General features: G+C 44.7%; 1 protein-coding gene across 1 annotated transcript in view; it reads left to right on the top strand.

Moving 5' to 3' along the window:
- LOC139402684 (dachshund homolog 1-like) overlaps nt 1-21,246 on the top strand; it is a 106,109-nt gene that overhangs the window by 16,234 nt on the left and 68,629 nt on the right. The window lies entirely within an intron of this gene.

The following is a 21,246-nucleotide window of genomic DNA, read 5'->3' as shown; positions in this document are numbered from 1 at the left end:
ACCTTTATCATGGCAATAAAACCAGAGCTGAACCCAAACGCTTCAAACGTGTGCCATAAATATTGATGTTCAACTCGGTCAAATGCCTTTTCCTGATCAATTGAAATTAGACCAGCATCCAACCCAATAGCCCTAGAGACGTCCAAAAAATCACGAATCAGAGAAATGTTATCCCCTATCTGCCTGCCAGGAACACAGTAGGACTGATCCGTATGTATGATTTGCCCCATCACCTCCCTCAGCCTGTTGGACAAAGCCTTTGACAATATTTTATAATCAGTACACAATAAAGCCACCGGCCTCCAGTTCTTCACCTCCCTCGGGTCACCCTTTTTAGGCAGTAGGGTGAGGACAGCCCTTCTGCAGCTTATTGGTAGTAACCCTCCGGTTAAACTATCATTAGCTACTTCTAACCAATCCTCTCCCAACATAGCCCAAAAAGACTTAAAAAAGTCAACGGGAAGCCCATCAATGCCTGGTGCCCTTCCATTTTCCATGCCTTTTAATGCAGTGTATAAATCCTGCAAAGACAATGGTTGCTCAAGCTCAACCTGAGCTTCTGCAGGCACCTTTGGGAGCCCATCAAAGAACTGCTGTGTCACTGTTTTGTCCTCTTTGTACTCACACTTGTAGAGCTCAGCATAGAACTCTACTGCCCTCTTTCTAATTTCACTAGGGCTAGTGAGCTCTTGTCCAACAGCTGATTTGAGACAATGAATAATTTTTCTTTGTCCATTCTTTTTCTCTAAACCAAAGAAAAATTTGGATGAGGCATCCATTTCAGATATGCCCTGAAATTTACTTCTCACCAATGCCCCCTTGTGCTCTGATACCCAGCAGATCTGCCAATGCAGCTTTTCTCCTCTTGAGGGCCTGAGTATGGCCTCGATCTCCTGTGGTCTCAACCAACGTCATGAGTTCCACTATTTCAATCTCTAGGGCTTTCATTGATCTGGTGATATCCTTGGTGACATTCCTTGTGTATTGATTACAAAATTGTTGAATCTGGATTTTCCCTATATCCCACCATTGTTGAAGGGATACAAAACTGGCCTTTTGAGACCTCCACCTCTCCCAAAAAAAACTGAAACAATTCCTGAAGTGAGCATCACTCAATAAAGTTATATTAAAATGCCAGTATGCGCTTTTAGGTTTTACATCGTTAATGAACACCACCTCTGTTATTAAACAATGATCAGAAAATCCCACTGGAGTTATCACACTTGATTTACAGACCTGAGATTGATGCTCAAAAACATAAAACCTATCTAACCTGGCCATAGAGATGATGTTCTCTCTCACATGCGCCCAGGTGTACTGCCTTGTTCCTCCATGTTGACTCCTCCAAATATCACACAGTTCATTTGTTACAATAAGGCGTTTTAAAAACGTCCTTGAGGCTATATGAGGTTCTTGGTGATTTCTATCTAAATCACTAACTGTGCAGTTAAAATCCCCAGCAATAAACAAATAATCTTCTTTGTTACATTTCTCAATGGTATTTGATAATGTCTCTAAAAAACCTACCCTCTCAACTGTCACCACAGGGGCATATACATTTATCAGACACATATTGATGTTTTCATACCTTGCTCTAACTTTTAATAACCTCCCCTCAACTACCTCTTCAACCTCATATGACAAAGGCAAAAACCCTTTTGAGAACAAGATAACCACACCCCCACTTTTTGAGTTTTTATGACTACACACCACTGTCCCCCCCCACTCCTGTTGCCACATAACTTCATTTTCCAAATTACTATGCGTTTCTTGTAGAAAAATTATGTCACTTCCCTTTCCCCTCATTAACTCATACACCATGGCTCTTTTTTTAACATCTCTTGCCCCATTTACGTTTAAAGAAGAGATCTTAAAACTGCTCATGGAAAAGAAAAAAATACAGAGGAAGATACAGCCACCACATCTCTTTACAGAGTTAAAACTGCAACTGAACTCTTTCATTTTCTTTAGAATTTGCATCACTTATTACTCTCGTGACCACTTTCTTGAGTCTAGCAATTTCAGGGCTTTTCAAACCTCCCCCTGTAATTTTTGACATCAGAAACTTTGCTGATTCAATAAACAATTCACGTTCAGGGAAAAAATCAGTTACATTGTAATCCTGCATATATTTCTTCCCTTTTGTCAACTTCAGAAATTGACGTATCTTCTCGATCCCATACCTCCCTTCCACCCCATCTATCTCACTATATTGTTGTGACGCGTCAGATGACTCACTCTCGCTATCCTCCCCAGAAGAAAACCCCATCTCTACAACCTGGTCATCTTCACCTGATTTATCCATCTCTACCTTTCTCTTAGAATTAGACCCTTCACCACCCCTTAAATTCTTCCTTTTACTCCTCGGTATTTTGAAAACATCCGCTTCCTTTTCCGTTATTTCAATCTCCTCTTGACCTCCAATTTCATTTTCCAGCACCACCTCAGCGACGGCAGTCGCAATCTCACCTAGTGTTTCCCCTCCCTCTTTGTTCTGATCTACCACAATTGCCCCCGTATCCACAATGCCTTCCTCTCCTACTTTTCCAACCACATCTGCCCACCTTCTCTCTTCCCCTACACCTGTAGTATTTTCATCCCTTCGCTGTGGTACGTTAGTTGCACCCGCACTAAAGCTACTACCAGGCTCAGCGCGTTCATTCTCGGGACAATTACGCACCAAATGCCCCTCTCTTCCACATCCAAAACATTTCATTGATTCAGTAGATGCATAGAAGACATAATCAAATCCATCAATCTTAAAACTAAACGCTAAATTCAGTTCATCTCCTTCCTTTTTTAAAATCATATGCACTTGTCTCCTATGAGACACGACATGTTTCAACAACGGAGATTTGCATCCAAAAGGAACCTTCTTTATTGTAGATACGATTTGACCATGGCGAGATAACTCTCGCTCTAACACTTCATCTCTAACAAATGGTGGCACGTTAGAAAGCATAACTTTCTTCGCCGGATTCATAAGCGGAAATACCGGCGTCTGTGTCTCCCGCAACACAACACCCCTCTCAACTATCTTATTCACCTTTTCAATTGAATCTAAGAATATCACTACAGCGCTATTCATCCTTGAGGCTGATTTAATGCTATCATACCCAATGATAGCACCCACAGCCAAGCTACATTCTTCCACTGAACACCCAGCCGCAGCAGGAATTTTTACTCCATGCCTCCGACTAAGTTTTTCAAACTCTACATTTCCGCGAGTGGCCATTGCAACCAGCCCCACCCGCTGGTTGTGCCCTCGCGAAAAACCAACCTCAAAGATCCCACCACCCCTATACGTGCTTATTGATAATTAAAACAATATACTCTTAAAACAACTAAACTAATCAATATATATATATATGTACATACCAAAACCCAATAGAGTGAAAATAAATTCCATTCGCTCTCACAAACACTCTGCTTGACGACTCACTCCCAGCATGCACTCCGACGAGAGAGAGAGAGAGAGAGAGAGAGAGAGAGAGAGAGAGAGAGAGAGAGAGAGAGAGAGAGAGAGAGAGAGAGAGAGAGAGAGAGAGAGAGAGAGAGAGAGAGAGAGAGAGAGAGAGAGAGAGAGAGAGAGAGAGAGAGAGAGAGAGAGAGAGAGAGAGAGAGAGAGAGAGAGTGAGAGAGAGGGTTTGGGGGGGGGGGGGGGGGGGCATGGTGTGTGACCTCTTGTCTCAGACTTTAATTAAAATCTCACCCAGACGTCCTCTTCCACGGCTCAGATTCCCACAGCTCTGTTCATACACACACACACACACACACACACACACATTCCCGTTGCATCCTGCAGCTCACCACATGTCCTTCCACCTTTCTCTCTCCTCTCTCTGCTTGATGACTTTTCCATGAAAGGCCTTTTCATTAATCCACCTCAGGGAACCTCAGCTCTCTGTCTCTACTTCACAGAGCACACACACACACACACACACACACACACACACACATATATACACACACACACACACACAGAGCACACACAGAGCACACACACACACACACACATACATACATACATGCGCACAGTTACACACGCGCACGCACACACACACACACACACACACACACACACACACACACACAGAGCACACACACACACAGAGCACACACACAGTTACACACGAACACACACACACAGAGCACACACACACACATACATACATAAATACATTCACACACACACAGTTACACACACACACACACACACATACACACACACACACACACACACACACACACACACACACAGAGCACACACACACACACACATACATACATACACGCGCACAGTTACACACGCGCACGCACACACACACACACACACACACACACACGCACAGACAGTTACACACACACACATGTTTGTAGAAATACAACTGAGGCCTGGTGTTGTGTCCGGACGGCCAGCAAAACCCCATCAGGTCAGTATGTGGTTTGATTGTAATAAGATAGATTAGAAGTTGTTTTTAAAGTGGACTATTTTTTATTAGTCTGTTACCTGTGTTTGTGTGACATAATTAGTAGTTATTTCTAGAGCTGGGTGTCTCCTCTCTTCATGAACCTCTAACTGTGAAGGCTAATTATCAGCTTTTATAATGCTGCAATTAAGACGGAGCCTGTCTGCTGCCTGCTCTGCCTGCTGCCTGCTCTGCCTGCTGCCTGCTCTGCCTGCTCTGCCTGCTCTGCCTGCTGCCTGCTCTGCCTGCTGCCTGCTGCCTGCTCTGCCTGCTGCCTGCTCTGCCTGCTGCCTGCTCTGCCTGCTGCCTGCTCTGGGAGACTCCTGATGACCGTTTCATGTGCTTTAATCATACAGTGGGATATGAGCACAATTAAAGGCTCCCTCCTTAATTGGTCAGTCAACGTGAGCTTGTTTAAATCATAGTTTCTTCCTTGTCTTTCACTGTGCTGTTGCTCTTTATGGGACTAGGGCTGGCCAGGTTGTGTTACTGTAAATCTCTCTAGGGGACTAAGGCTGGCTAGGTTGTTACTGTAAAGTTCTTTAGTGGACTAGGGCTAGGCTGGCCAGGTTGTGTTACTGTAAAATGATTTAGGGGACTAGGACTAGGCTGGCCAGGTTGTGTTACTGTAAATCTCTCTAGGGGGCTAAGGCTGGTTAGTTTGTGGTACTGTAAAGTTATTTAGTGGACTAGGACTAATTAAGACTGATCCTGCCTCACTAGGTTGTGTTACTGTAAATCACTTGGTGTTAAAGAGAGAGGCATTAAGACACAATCCTTAATTTGTGCCTAGACTAAAAGAGTGGGCCACAAACAATGGGGAAACGCCTGGTGACGTTGCTTCTTTGGGGGTGTAGGCCGTGTTACTGTAAAGTTATTTAGTGACTAGGGCTAGGCTGGCTAGGCCGTGTTACTGTAAAGTTATTTAGCGACTAGGGCTAGACTGGCTAGGCCGTGTTACTGTAAAGTTATTTAGTGACTAGGGCTAGGCTGGCTAGGCCGTGTTACTGTAAAGTTATTTAGCGACTAGGGCTAGACTGGCTAGGCCGTGTTACTGTAAAGTTATTTAGCGACTAGGGCTAGACTGGCTAGGCCGTGTTACTGTAAAGTTATTTAGCGACTAGGGCTAGGCTGGCTAGGCCGTGTTACTGTAAAGTTATTTAGCGACTAGGGCTAGGCTGTGTTACTGTAAAGTTATTTAGCGACTAGGGCTAGGCTGGCTAGGCCGTGTTACTGTAAAGTTATTTAGCGACTAGGGCTAGACTGGCTAGGCCGTGTTACTGTAAAGTTATTTAGCGACTAGGGCTAGGCTGGCTAGGCCGTGTTACTGTAAAGTTATTTAGCGACTAGGGCTAGGCTGGCTAGGCCGTGTTACTGTAAAGTTATTTAGCGACTAGGGCTAGGCTGGCTAGGCCGTGTTACTGTAAAGTTATTGTTAAAGCCCTGGTTAAAAACCAACTGGAGGGGAACTGTTGCCCTGGTTAAAAACCAACTGGAGGGGAACTGTTGGATACACACACACATGGATGATGATACACACACACACACACACACACACACACACACACACACACATTCCCGCAGACTGGTCAGTTAGTGTGTAAATAAACAGTATGCTGTGAAAGAAAGCCAAGAGGAACTGAACTGACATTAAAACAACCACTTTTATCTCTGTTTTGTCTCTGTGTACTTTATGGTTTTCTGTAACAGTGTGTGTGTGTGTGTGTGTGTGTGTGTGTGTGGGTGTGTGTGTGTGTGTGTGTGTGTACCTCGACCCTGCTTTCCATCAGTAAGGCAGAACTCCTGCAGGTTTTAGGAAACACTAATTAATGAAGGAAGGGAAACTACTGGAACGTTCCGGAGCTTTGTAGTTGGGCTGATCTCAGGGTGACTGCACCACACTTTAAAACAGGGGTCGAAAAGGACTCTGCATTCCAAATGGCACAGACCTGTGGGACCTGGTCCAAGGTAGTGCACTGTATAGGGAATAGGGTGCCTCTGGTTAAAGGTAGTGCACTATATAGGGAATAGGCTGCCTCTGGTTAAAAGTAGTGCACTATATAGGGAATAGGCTGCCTCTGGTTAAAAGTAGTGCACTATATAGGGAATAGGATGTCTCTGGTTAAAAGTAGTGCACTATATAGGGAATAGGCTGCCTCTGGTTAAAAGTAGTGCACTATATAGGGAATAGGATGTGTCTGGTTAAAAGTAGTGCACTATATAGGGAATAGGCTGCCTCTGGTTAAAAGTAGTGCACTATATAGGGAATAGGCTGCCTCTGGTTAAGAGTAGTGCACTATATAGGGAATAGGGTAATGTTACAGACTCCATGTGGGCCTGTCACGGTTGTTTCTTGGTAAATCAGCGATGTTATTTTGTTCTTGTTCATGTTTTCTTTTGTCTCCTTGGGAAAGTCCGTGTTGTTCGGCTGGTGATGATGTATGGATCACACGATTACATCCCACACTTTATTTGACCGATGAAAGTAGTGGACATTTCCAGTCCAGTTCAATCCCACACACAGGCAGAGGATGTTTAGGAGAACAGTCATCTCAGGGCCAAGTTTGTTCCTGGGAAGTCAAATTTGTCTTAGTTATGAGAAACTCACACAGTCTATTTTAATAATGCACTTAAATCCTTAAGACTTATTTGTTTTAGAGACGTGGGTTAAAATGATGTGTAGAAAAACAATGATGGCTCATAATTTATTTACATCCCAAAGTTTCAGTGATTTCTGAGGAGAAACCTCTGGCGTTTTGAGGTCGCACTGTTCTCACAGTGGTAAAGATGTGTGTGAGTGTGTGTGTGTGCGTGTGTACGTGTGTGCGTGTGCGTGTGCGTGTGTGTGTGTGCGTGTGTGTATGCGTGTGTGCGTGTGTGTGTGCGCGCGTGCGTATGGTGTACGTGCGTGTGTGTGTGTGTGTGTGTGTGTGTGTGTGTGTGTGTGTGTGTTAAAGATACTCTGCCCCATATCTGCCAGACACTGAAAACAGATCGTCTGATTTATTCTCTGGATAAAACAGTCTGTTTCTGTAGACAATTGAAGCCTCATTGAATCAAGGACAAAAGGATGGATGAATGGTCCGACCCACATAGGATAGAGAGGGCTGAATACATGAGATGGATTCTACATCTATGGTCCTGTTTGGTTGGTTGGCTGGTTGGTTGGTTGGTTGGCTTGTTGGCTGGTTGGCTGGCTATGCCACTCTGGTCCGACCCACATAGGATAGAGAGGGCTGAATACATGAGATGGATTCTACATCTATGGTCCTGTTTGGCTGGTTGGTTGGTTGGCTGGTTGGTTGGCTGGTTGGCTATGCCACTCTGGTCCGACCCACATAGGATAGAGAGGGCTGAATACATGAGATGGATTCTACATCTATGGTCCTGGCTGGCTGGTTGGCTGGTTGGCCGGTTGGTTGGTTGGCTGGTTGGTTGGCTGGTTGGCTGGTTGGTTGGTTGTCTGGTTGTCTGGTTGGCTATGCCACTCTGGTCCGACCCACATAGGATAGAGAGGGCTGAATACATGAGATGGATTCTACATCTATGGTCCTGTTTGGCTGGTTGGCTGGTGGGTTGGTTGGTTGGTTGGCTGGTTGGCTGGTTGGCTGGCTGGTTGGCTATGCCACTCTGGTCCGACCCACATAGGATAGAGAGGGCTGAATACATGAGATGGATTCTACATCTATGGTCCTGTTTGGCTGGTTGGTTGGTTGGTTGGTTGGTTGGCTGGTTGGTTGGCTGGTTGGCTATGCCACTCTGGTCCGACCCACATAGGATAGAGAGGGCTGAATACATGAGATGGATTCTACATCTATGGTCCTGTTTGGCTGGTTGGTTGGTTGGTTGGTTGGCTGGTTGGTTGGCTGGCTGGTTGGTTGGCTGGTTGGCTGGTTGGTTGGTTGTCTGGTTGTCTGGTTGGCTATGCCACTCTGGTCCGACCCACATAGGATAGAGAGGGCTGAATACATGAGATGGATTCTACATCTATGGTCCGGTTTGGCTGGTTGGCTGGTTGGTTGGCTGGTTGGCTGGCTGGCTGGTTGGCTGGTTGGCTATGCCACTCTGGTCCGACCCACATAGGATAGAGAGGGCTGAATACATGAGATGGATTCTACATCTATGGTCCTGTTTGGCTGGTTGGCTGGTTGGTTGGTTGGTTGGCTGGTTGGTTGGCTGGTTGTCTGGTTGGTTGGTTGGTTGGCTGGTTGGCTATGCCACTCTGGTCCGACCCACATAGGATAGAGAGGGCTGAATACATGAGATGGATTCTACATCTATGGTCCTGTTTGGTTGGTTGGTTGGTTGGTTGGTTGGCTGGCTGGTTGGCTGGTTGGCTGGTTGGTTGGTTGGTTGGCTGGTTGGTTGGCTGGTTGGTTGGTTGGTTGGTTGGCTATGCCACTCTGTAGATGTACATGCAGCAGGATAATGTATAGATGACCCCCATCTGTATGTAATAAATAGGTTTCAGTACAGGATAATGTATAGATGACCCCCATCTGTATGTAATAAATAGGTTTCAGTACAGGATAATGTATAGATGACCCCCATCTGTATGTAATAAATAGGTTTCAGAACAGGATAATGTATGACCCTTAAAAAACAGATACAGGGCATTTAGTTCTCATGTTAATCCTGCAGTTGACACATTTCCAAAGCATAGCAACGATCAACTGTCTCTCTCAGACAAAGGTAGCTGATTGGCCAATAAGGGTCACATGCATTAAGTTCAAGACACTGACATTGGAGAGTTCTGTCACACCAATGCTGGTTGAGTTCCACAGCCATTGTCCTGTAGTTCTCTGGTCCATTGTCCTGTAGTTCGCTGGTCCATTGTCCTGTAGTTCTCTGGTCCATTGTCCTGTAGTTCTCTGGTCCATTGTCCTGTAGTTCTCTGGTCCATTGTCCTGTAGTTCTCTGGTCCATTGTCCTGTAGTTCTCTGGTCCATTGTCCTGTAGTTCTCTGGTCCATTGTCCTGTAGTTCTCTGGTCCATTGTCCTGTAGTTCTCTGGTCCATTGTCCTGTAGTTCTCTGGTCCATTGTCCTGTAGTTCTCTGGTCCATTGTCCTGTAGTTCTCTGGTCCATTGTCCTGTAGTTCTCTGGTCCATTGTCCTGTAGTTCTCTGGTCCATTGTCCTGTAGTTCTCTGGTCCATTGTCCTGTAGTTCGCTGGTCATTGTGCTCTTCCATTCTGGCTGAAGGAGACAAAGCTTTTGAAGGACAATGTGACAGAGAGGCATTATAAGTTCACAGCAAAGAGAGAAGAGAGAGAAACTTATATTTATTTCATTTGGAGCTGAAAGAGAAAATGTGACCTTTTTTTCATCTTTCACCTTTTACGTAGCAAGCTAAAATAAGAGGGTGTGGTTGAGTGTGTGGTTGAGTGTGTGGTTGAGTGTGTGGTTGAGTGTGCGGTTGAGTGTGCGGTTGAGTGTGCGGTTGAGTGTGCGGTTGAGTGTGCGGTTGAGTGTGCGGTTGAGTGTGCGGTTGAGTGTGCGGTTGAGTGTGCGGTTGAGTGTGCGGTTGAGTGTGCGGTTGAGTGTGCGGTTGTGTTTTATGGTTCATTAGGACGTGATTGGAAATAGCCGACGTATGCAGGAAGATACAAAGTGTGAGAATAAGAAAAAGACAGAGAGAGAAAGAGAAGTCCTGTGGGTGATGATGATTAAACCACATCATGTCCTCTCAGCTCTTTCTTACCAAAGGGAGAGGAAGGAGAGGGGAGGGAGGAGGAGTGAGGAGGGGAGAGGAAAGAGAGGGGAGGAGGGGAGGGAGGAGGAGTGAGGGGGGGAGGGAGGAGAAGAGGAGTGAGGAGGGGAGAGAGGAGGAGTGGGGAGGGGAGGAGAGGGGAAGGGAGGGGAGGGAGGGGAGGGGAGAGAGGAGGGAGGGGGAGGGGAAAGGAGGGGAGGGGAGGGGAGAGAGGAGGGGAGGGGGGGGAGGGGAGGAGTAGAGGAGAACAGGGAGGGGAGGGGAAAGGAGGGGAGAGAGGAGAGGAGAACAGAGAGGGGAGGGGAGGGGAAAGGAGGGGAGAGAGGAGGGGAAAGGAGGGAAGAGAGGAAGAGGGAGGAGGAGAGGAGAACAGGGAGGGGAGGGGAAAGGAGGAAAGAGAGGAGAACAGAGGAGGGAAGAGAGGAGGGGAGGGGAGAGAGGAGGGGAGGGGGGGGAGGAGGAGAGGAGAACAGGGAGGGGAGGGGAAAGGAGGGGAGAGAGGAAAGGAGGGAAGAGAGGAGGGAAAAGGAGGGAAGAGAGGAAGTGGGAGGAGGAGAGGAGAACAGGGAGGGGGAGGGGAAAGGAGGAAAGAGAGGAGAACAGAGGAGGGAAGAGAGGAGGGGAGGGGGTGAGGGGAGGAGGAGAGGAGAACAGGGAGAGGAGAGGAGAACAGAGAGGGGAGGGGAAAGGAGGGGAGGGAAGAGAGGAGGGGAAAGGAGGGAAGAGAGGAAGAGGGAGGAGGAGAGGAGAACAAGGAGGGGAGGGGAAAGGAGGGAAGAGAGGAAGAGGGAGGAGGAGAGAAGAACAGGGAGGGAAGAGAGGAGGAGAGAGGAGGAAAGAGGAAAGGAGGGAAGAGAGGAGGGGAGGGGAGGGAAGAGAGGAAGAGGGAGGAGGAGAGGAGAACAGGGAGGGGAGGGGAAAAGAGGGGAGGGAAGAGAGGAGGAGGGGGGAGGAGAGGAGGAAAGAGGAAAGGAGGGAAGAGAGGGGAGAGGAGACTACCACCCTCCTGGTGTTTCCAGGTCTTCGTGTAGAAGACACTGTATTGTCTAATATGACAATAGGGTCATTTGTTGCGCTGGCGTCTGACTGACACATTTAAAGGCGAGTATCACATGTCGGTGCCCCTCCCTGCAGACTGAAAAATGTCACCTGTCACATCCCTATTGGCTGAAATAATAACTAGTCACGTCCCTATTGGTTCCAATAATAATGAGTGACAATAATAACAACTCATTATAGGAGGGCAGGGAACTCTGGAGCTATATATCGGTTCATCAAATTAACCTGCCAAAACTTTCACCACAGCCCCAGACTAGAGAGAGGAGAGAGCTCTGTGTATTTATAGCTAGGCTACAGTACAGTCTGTCTGTAGGTTACAGTACACTCTGTCTGTAGGCTACAGTACATTCTGTCTGTAGGCTACAGTACAGTCTGTCTGTAGGCTACAGTACAGTCTGTCTGTAGGTTACAGTACATTCTGTCTGTAGGCTACAGTACACTCTGTCTAAACTCTGTCTGTAGGCTACAGTACACTCTGTCTGTAGGTTACAGTACAGTCTGTATGTAGGCTACAGTACACTCTGTCTGTAGGTTACAGTACACTCTGTCTGTAGGCTACAGTACACTCTGTCTGTAGGCTACAGTACACTCTGTCTGTAGGTTACAGTACACTCTGTCTGTAGGTTACAGTACACTCTGTCTGTAGGCTACAGTACACTCTGTCTGTAGGCTACAGTACACTCTGTCTGTAGGCTACAGTACACTCTGTCTGTAGGCTACAGTACACTCTGTCTGTAGGCTACAGTACACTCTGTCTGTAGGTTACAGTACACTCTGTCTGTAGGCTACAGTACAGTCTGTCTGTAGGTTACAGTACAGTCTGTCTGTAGGCTACAGTACACTCTGTCTGTAGGCTACAGTACACTCTGTCTGTAGGTTACAGTACACTCTGTCTGTAGGTTACAGTACACTCTGTCTGTAGGTTACAGTACACTCTGTTTGTAGGCTACAGTACACTCTGTTTGTAGGCTACAGTACACTCTGTCTGTAGGTTACAGTACACTCTGTCTGTAGGTTACAGTACACTCTGTCTAAACTCTGTCTGTAGGCTACAGTACACTCTGTCTGTAGGTTACAGTACACTCTGTCTGTAAGTTACAGTACACTCTGTTTGTAGGCTACAGTACACTCTGTTTGTAGGCTACAGTACACTCTGTCTGTAGGTTACAGTACACTCTGTCTGTAGGTTACAGTACACTCTGTCTAAACTCTGTCTGTAGGCTACAGTACACTCTGTCTGTAGGTTACAGTACACTCTGTCTGTAAGTTACAGTACACTCTGTCTGTAGGTTACAGTACACTCTGTTTGTAGGCTACAGTACACTCTGTTTGTAGGCTACAGTACACTCTGTCTGTAGGCTATAGTACAATCTGTCTGTAGACTACAGTACTGCTAATGCAGTTTATCACAGTGCCATCTGATTTGTTACTAAAGCACCTTATACCACCCACCACTGCGACCTGTATGCTCTAGTCGGCTGGCCCTCGCTACATGTTCGTCGCCAGACCCACTGGCTCCAGGTCATCTACAAGTCCATGCTAGGTATGGCAACACCCACCCGTAGCACGCTCTCCAGCAGGTGTATCTCACTGATCATCCCTAAAGCCAACACCTCATTTGGCCGCCTTTCCTTCCAGTTCTCTGCTGCCTGTGACTGGAACGAATTGCAAAAATCGCTGAAGTTGGAGACTTTTATCTCCCTCACCAACTTTAAACATCTGCTATCTGAGCAGCTAACCGATCGCTGCAGCTGTACATAGTCCATCGGTAAATAGCCCACCCATTTTCACCTACCTCATCCCCATACTGTTTTTATTTATTTATTTTTCTGCTCTTTTGCACACCAATATCTCTACCTGTACATAACCATTTGATCATTTATCACTCCAGTGTTAATCTGCTAAATTGTAATTATTCACTCCTATGGCCTATTTATTGCCTACCTCCTCATGCCTTTTACACACACTGTATATAGTGTATGTGTAACTCTGTGTTGTTGACTTGTTTATTGTTTAGTCCATGTGTAACTCTGTGTTGTTGTCTGTTCACACTGCTTTGCTTTATCTTGGCCAGGTCGCAGTTGCAAATGAGAACTTGTTCTCAACTAGCCTACCTGGTTAAATAAAGGTGTTCTCAACTAGCCTACCTGGTTAAATAAAGGTGTTCTCAACTAGCCTACCTGGTTAAATAAAGGTGTTCTCAACTAGCCTACCTGGTTAAATAAAGGTGTTCTCAACTAGCCTACCTGGTTAAATAAAGGTGTTCTCAACTAGCCTACCTGGTTAAATAAAGGTGTTCTCAACTAGCCTACCTGGTTAAATAAAGGTGTTCTCAACTAGCCTACCTGGTTAAATAAAGGTGTTCCCAACTAACCTACCTGGTTAAATAAAGGTGTTCTCAACTAGCCTACCTGGTTAAATAAAGGTGTTCCCAACTAACCTACCTGGTTAAATAAAGGTGTTCTCAACTAGCCTACCTGGTTAAATAAAGGTGTTCTCAACTAGCCTACCTGGTTAAATAAAGGTGTTCTCAACTAGCCTACCTGGTTAAATAAAGGTGTTCTCAACTAGCCTACCTGGTTAAATAAAGGTGTTCTCAACTAGCCTACCTGGTTAAATAAAGGTGTTCTCAACTAGCCTACCTGGTTAAATAAAGGTGTTCTCAACTAGCCTACCTGGTTAAATAAAGGTGTTCTCAACTAGCCTACCTGGTTAAATAAAGGTGTTCTCAACTAGCCTACCTGGTTAAATAAAGGTGTTCTCAACTAGCCTACCTGGTTAAATAAAGGTGTTCTCAACTAGCCTACCTGGTTAAATAAAGGTGTTCTCAACTAGCCTACCTGGTTAAATAAAGGTGTTCTCAACTAGCCTACCTGGTTAAATAAAGGTGTTCTCAACTAGCCTACCTGGTTAAATAAAGGTGTTCTCAACTAGCCTACCTGGTTAAATAAAGGTGTTCTCAACTAGCCTACCTGGTTAAATAAAGGTGTTCTCAACTAGCCTACCTGGTTAAATAAAGGTGTTCTCAACTAGCCTACCTGGTTAAATAAAGGTGTTCTCAACTAGCCTACCTGGTTAAATAAAGGTGTTCTCAACTAGCCTACCTGGTTAAATAAAGGTGTTCTCAACTAGCCTACCTGGTTAAATAAAGGTGTTCTCAACTAGCCTACCTGGTTAAATAAAGGTGTTCTCAACTAGCCTACCTGGTTAAATAAAGGTGTTCTCAACTAGCCTACCTGGTTAAATAAAGGTGTTCTCAACTAGCCTACCTGGTTAAATAAAGGTGTTCTCAACTAGCCTACCTGGTTAAATAAAGGTGTTCTCAACTAGCCTACCTGGTTAAATAAAGGTGTTCTCAACTAGCCTACCTGGTTAAATAAAGGTGTTCTCAACTAGCCTACCTGGTTAAATAAAGGTGTTCTCAACTAGCCTACCTGGTTAAATAAAGGTGTTCTCAACTAGCCTACCTGGTTAAATAAAGGTGTTCTCAACTAGCCTACCTGGTTAAATAAAGGTGTTCTCAACTAGCCTACCTGGTTAAATAAAGGTGTTCTCAACTAGCCTACCTGGTTAAATAAAGGTGAAATAAAAATAGATCAAATAAAAAGTACTCTGTCTGTAGACTACAGTAAACTCTGTCTAAACTCTGTCTGTAGACTACAGTACACTCTGTCTGTAGGTTACAATACACTCTGTCTAAACTCTGTCTGTAGACTACAGTACACTCTGTCTGTAGACTACAGTACACTCTGTCTAAACTCTGTCTGTAGGTTACAGTACACTCTGTCTAAACTATGTCTGTAGACTACAGTACACTCTGTCTGTAGACTACAGTACACTCTGTCTGTAGACTACAGTACACTCTGTCTGTAGACTACAGTACACTCTGTCTGTAGACTACAGTACACTCTGTCTGTAGACTACAGTACACTCTGTCTGTAGACTACAGTACACTCTGTCTGTAGACTACAGTACAATCTGTCTAAACTCTGTCCGTAGACTACAGTACACTCTGTCTGTAGACTACAGTACACTCTGTCTGTAGACTACAGTACACTCTGTCTAAACTCTGTCTGTAGACTACAGTACAATCTGTCTAAACTCTGTCTGTAGGTTACAGTACACTCTGTCTGTAGACTACAGTACACTCTGTCTGTAGACTACAGTACACTCTGTCTAAACTCTGTCCGTAGACTACAGTACACTCTGTCTAAACTCTGTCTGTAGACTACAGTACACTCTGTCTGTAGACTACAGTACACTCTGTCTAAACTCTGTCTGTAGACTACAGTACACTCTGTCTAAACTCTGTCCGTAGACTACAGTAAACTCTGTCCGTAGGCTACAGTACACTCTGTCTGTAGACTACAGTACACTCTGTCTAAACTCTGTCTGTAGACTACAGTAAACTCTGTCCGTAGGCTACAGTACACTCTGTCTGTAGACTACAGTACACTCTGTCTAAACTCTGTCTGTAGACTACAGTACACTCTGTCTGTAGACTACAGTACACTCTGTCCGTAGGCTACAGTACACTCTGTCTGTAGACTACAGTACACTCTGTCTAAACTCTGTCTGTAGAGTACAGTACACTCTGTCTAAACTCTGTCCGTAGACTACAGTAAACTCTGTCCGTAGGCTACAGTACACTCTGTCTGTAGACTACAGTACACTCTGTCTAAACTCTGTCTGTAGACTACAGTAAACTCTGTCCGTAGGCTACAGTACACTCTGTCTGTAGACTACAGTACACTCTGTCTAAACTCTGTCCGTAGACTACAGTAAACTCTGTCCGTAGGCTACAGTACACTCTGTCTGTAGACTACAGGACACTCTGTCTAAACTCTGTCCGTAGACTACAGTAAACTCTGTCCGTAGGCTACAGTACACTCTGTCTGTAGACTACAGTACACTCTGTCTAAACTCTGTCTGTAGACTACAGTAAACTCTGTCCGTAGGCTACAGTACACTCTGTCCGTAGACTACAGTAAACTCTGTCCGTAGGCTACAGTACACTCTGTCTGTAGACTACAGTACACTCTGTCTAAACTCTGTCTGTAGACTACAGTACACTCTGTCAGTAGACTACAGTACACTCTGTCTGTAGACTACAGTACACTCTGTCTGTAGACTACAGTACACTCTGTCTAAACTATGTCTGTAGACTACAGTACACTCTGTCTGTAGACTACAGTACACTCTGTCTGTAGACTACAGTACACTCTGTCTAAACTCTGTCTGTAGACTACAGTACACTCTGTCTGTAGACTACAGTACACTCTGTCTGTAGACTACAGTACACTCTGTCTGTAGACTACAGTACACTCTGTCTGTAGACTACAGTACACTCTGTCTAAACTCTGTCTGTAGACTACAGTACACTCTGTCTGTAGACTACAGTACACTCTGTCTGTAGACTACAGTACACTCTGTCTGTAGGTTACAGTACACTCTGTCTGTAGACTACAGTACACTCTGTCTGTAGACTACAGTACACTCTGTCTGTAGACTACAGTACACTCTGTCTGTAGACTACAGTACACTCTGTCTAAACTCTGTTTGTAGACTACAGTACAATCTGTCTAAACTCTGTCTGTAGGTTACAGTACACTCTGTCTGTAGACTACAGTACACTCTGTCTGTAGACTACAGTACACTCTGTCTAAACTCTGTCTGTAGACTACAGTACACTCTGTCTGTAGACTACAGTACACTCTGTCTGTAGACTACAGTACACTCTGTCTAAACTCTGTCTGTAGACTACAGTACACTCTGTCTAAACTCTGTCTGTAGGTTACAGTACACTCTGTCTGTAGACTACAGTACACTCTGTCTAAACTCTGTCTGTAGACTACAGTACAATCTGTCCAAACTCTGTCTGTAGGTTACAGTACACTCTGTCTGTAGGTTACAGTACACTCTGTCTGTAGACTACAGTACACTCTGTCTGTAGACTACAGTACACTCTGTCCGTAGGCTACAGTACACTCTGTCTGTAGACTACAGTACACTCTGTCTAAACTCTGTCTGTAGACTACAGTACACTCTGTCTGTAGACTACAGTACACTCTGTCTGTAGACTACATTACACTCTGTCTGTAGACTACAGTACACTCTGTCTAAACTCTGTCTGTAGACTACAGTACACTCTGTCTGTAGACTACAGTACACTCTGTCTGTAGACTACAGTACACTCTGTCTGTAGACTACAGTACACTCTGTCTAAACTCTGTCTGTAGACTACAGTACACTCTGTCTGTAGACTACAGTACACTCTGTCTGTAGACTACAGTACACTCTGTCTGTAGGTTACAGTACACTCTGTCTGTAGACTACAGTACACTCTGTCTGTAGACTACAGTACACTCTGTCTGTAGACTACAGTACACTATGTCTGTAGACTACAGTACACTCTGTCTGTAGACTACAGTACACTGTCTAAACTCTGTCTGTAGACTACAGTACAATCTCTCTAAACTCTGTCTGTAGGTTACAGTACACTCTGTCTGTAGACTACAGTACACTCTGTCTGTAGACTACAGTACACTCTGTCTAAACTCTGTCTGTAGGTTACAGTACACTCTGTCTGTAGACTACAGTACAATCTGTCTAAACTCTGTCTGTAGGTTACAGTACACTCTGTCTGTAGACTACAGTACACTCTGTCTGTAGACTACAGTACACTCTGTCTAAACTCTGTCTGTAGACTACAGTACACTCTGTCTAAACTCTGTCTGTAGACTACAGTACACTCTGTCTAAACTCTGTCTGTAGGTTACAGTACACTCTATCTGTAGACTACAGTACACTCTGTCTGTGGACTACAGTACACTCTGTCTAAACTCTGTCTGTAGACTACAGTACACTCTGTCTAAACTCTGTCTGTAGACTACAGTACACTCTGTCTGTAGACTACAGTACACTCTGTCTAAACTCTGTCTGTAGACTACAGTACACTCTGTCTGTAGACTACAGTACACTCTGTCTGTAGACTACAGTACACTCTGTCTGTAGACTACAGTACACCCTGTCTGTAGACTACAGTACACTCTGTCTAAACTCTGTTTGTAGACTACAGTACACTCTGTCTGTAGACTACAGTACACTCTGTCTAAACTCTGTCTGTAGACTACCTGTGGTGTAATACTGTCATTAACAGATTGTTACCAGATGTTAGAGAGAGTTGTATGTTTTTCCTGGTCTGTCTGTTGTTGGTCAACACATTACATAGACCTGCTGAGATGATCAGGGTTAGAGTACACTCTGTCTGTTGTCGGTCAACACATTACATAGACCTGCTGAGATGATCAGGGTTAGAGACACACTGGAAATTGGGCTTAATGTCGAAGACCGGGGTCATAACAGTCTTCCACATTAAGTGTCTTTAAAGCAGTTCTTTAAAGCAGTTCTATTCATGTCTTTAAAGCAGTTCTATCCGTGTCTTTAAAGCAGTTCTATCCGTGTCTTTACAGCAGTTCTATCCGTGTCTTTACAGCAGTTCTATCCGTGTCTTTAAAGCAGTTCTATCCGTGCCTTTAAAGCAGTTCTATCCGTGTCTTTAAAGCAGTTCTATCCGTGTCTTTACAGCAGTTCTATCCGTGTCTTTACAGCAGTTCTATCCATGTCTTTACAGCAGTTCTATCCGTGTCTTTAAAGCAGTTCTATCCGTGTCTTTAATGCAGTTCTATCCGTGTCTTTAAAGCAGTTCTATCCGTGTCTTTACAGCAGTTCTATCCGTGTCTTTAAAGCAGTTCTATCCGTGTCTTTAAAGCAGTTCTATCCGTGTCTTTACAGCAGTTCTATCCGTGTCTTTAAAGCAGTTCTTTAAAGCAGTTCTATCCGTGTCTTTAAAGCAGTTCTATCCGTGTCTTTACAGCAGTTCTATCCGTGTCTTTAAAGCAGTTCTTTAAAGCAGTTCTATCCGTGTCTTTAAAGCAGTTCTATCCGTGTCTTTAAAGCAGTTCTATCCGTGTCTTTACAGCAGTTCTATCCGTGTCTTTACAGCAGTTCTATCCGTGTCTTTAAAGCAGTTCTTTAAAGCAGTTCTATCCGTGTCGTTAAAGCAGTTCTATCCGTGTCTTTAAAGCAGTTCTTTACAGCAGTTCTATTCATGTCTTTACAGCAGTTCTATCCGTGTCTTTAAAGCAGTTCTATCCGTGTCTTTAAAGCAGTTCTTTAAAGCAGTTCTATCCGTGTCTTTAAAGCAGTTCTTTAAAGCAGTTCTTTAAAGCAGTTCTATCCGTGTCTTTACAGCAGTTCTATCCGTGTTTTTAAAACAGTTCTATCCGTGTCTTTAAAGCAGTTCTATCCGTGTCTTTAAAGCAGTTCTATCCGTGTCTTTACAGCAGTTCTATCCGTGTCTTTAAAGCAGTTCTATTCATGTCTTTAAAGCAGTTCTATCCGTGTCTTTAAAGCAGTTCTATCCGTGTCTTTAAAGCAGTTCTATCCGTGTCTTTACAGCAGTTCTATCCGTGTCTTTAAAGCAGTTCTATCCGTGTCTTTACAGCAGTTCTTTAAAGCAGTTCTATCCGTGTCTTTACAGCAGTTCTATCCGTGTCTTTACAGCAGTTCTATCCGTGTCTTTAAAGCAGTTCTTTAAAGCAGTTCTTTAAAGCAGTTCTATCCGTGTCTTTAAAGCAGTTATATCCGTGTCTTTACAGCAGTTCTTTAAAGCAGTTCTATCCTTGTCTTTACAGCAGTTCTATCCGTGTCTTTACAGCAGTTCTATCCGTGTCTTTACAGCAGTTCTTTAAAGCAGTTCTATCCGTGTCTTTAAAGCAGTTCTATCCTTGTCTTTACAGCAGTTCTATCCGTGTCTTTACAGCAGTTCTATCCGTGTCTTTACAGCAGTTCTTTAAAGCAGTTCTAGCCGTGTCTTTAAAGCAGTTCTTTAAAGCAGTTCTTTAAAGCAGTTCTATCCATGTCTTTAAAACAGTTCTATCCGTGTCTTTAAAGCAGTTCTATCCGTGTCTTTAAAGCAGTTCTATCCGTCTGTCTGTGAGGGTAATGGAGCGTCTAGATGTGTCCTGGTGTTTCCTGGTTTTTGGAAGGTCAAACCAAGTTGAACTCTGTCCCTGTTTGTAGTTTCCCTCCCACAGTCGTGTCCCACATAGAAAACTCACGATGATGATTAACTGAAGACAACAAATTCCTTCTGCTGCTTTCACATATTCAGGAAATAATGTGGGACCCCTTTTTTCCCAACAAGGATTTTGTATCAGATCTCTTTTGTACTGGCAGGTCTTTATGTCTCACTCTCTTTGTCTCTTTCACATTTCACCTCTTCATCAGTCTCTTCCTGTCTCTCTCTCCTCCTCCTCTCTCTCCCAGCCCAGTGGGTTGGTCCACAGGGGTTTGAGGCCCTTTCATACTCCAGTAATTGATGAATTGTATGCGATATGCAAATGAGAATCCATAAATCTTGTGAATGACAGCTTAATTTATGTGAGCCTTAATGATTGCGGGATTAGATTTTAATTAAATGTCCTCAAAGGCACCCTGACTGGGTAGTTGCAATCTCGCTCCCTCTCTCTCTCTCTCTCTCTCTCTCTCGTTCTCTCTCTCTCTCTCTCTCTCTCTCTCTCTCTCTCTCTCTCTCTCTCTCTCTCTCCCCCTCTCTCTCTCTCGCTCTCTCTCGTTCTCTCTCTCTCTCTCCTCTCTCTCTCTCTCTCTCTCTCTCTCTCTCGTTCTCTCTCTCTCTCTCTCTCTCTCTCTCTCTCTCTCTCTCTCTCTCTCCTCTCTCTCTCTTCTCTCTCTCTCTCTCTCTCTCTCTCTCTCTCTCTCTCTCTCGTTCTCTCTCTCTCTCTCTCCCCCTCTCTCTCTCTCTCCCCCTCTCTCTCTCTCTCTCTCTCTCTCTCTCGTTCTCTCTCTCTCTCTCTCGTTCTCTCTCTCTCTCCCTCTCTCTCTCTCTCTCTCCCTCTCTCTCTCTCTCTCTCTCTCTCTCTCTCTCTCTCTCTCTCTCTCTCTCTCTCTCTCTCTCTCTCTCTCTCTCTCTCTCTCCAAGTCTAC

This window comes from Oncorhynchus clarkii, unplaced genomic scaffold (genome assembly GCF_045791955.1).
Source record: "Oncorhynchus clarkii lewisi isolate Uvic-CL-2024 unplaced genomic scaffold, UVic_Ocla_1.0 unplaced_contig_13472_pilon_pilon, whole genome shotgun sequence".
Lineage (NCBI taxonomy): Eukaryota > Metazoa > Chordata > Actinopteri > Salmoniformes > Salmonidae > Oncorhynchus > Oncorhynchus clarkii.
This window is presented reverse-complemented; position numbering and strand designations above follow the sequence as displayed.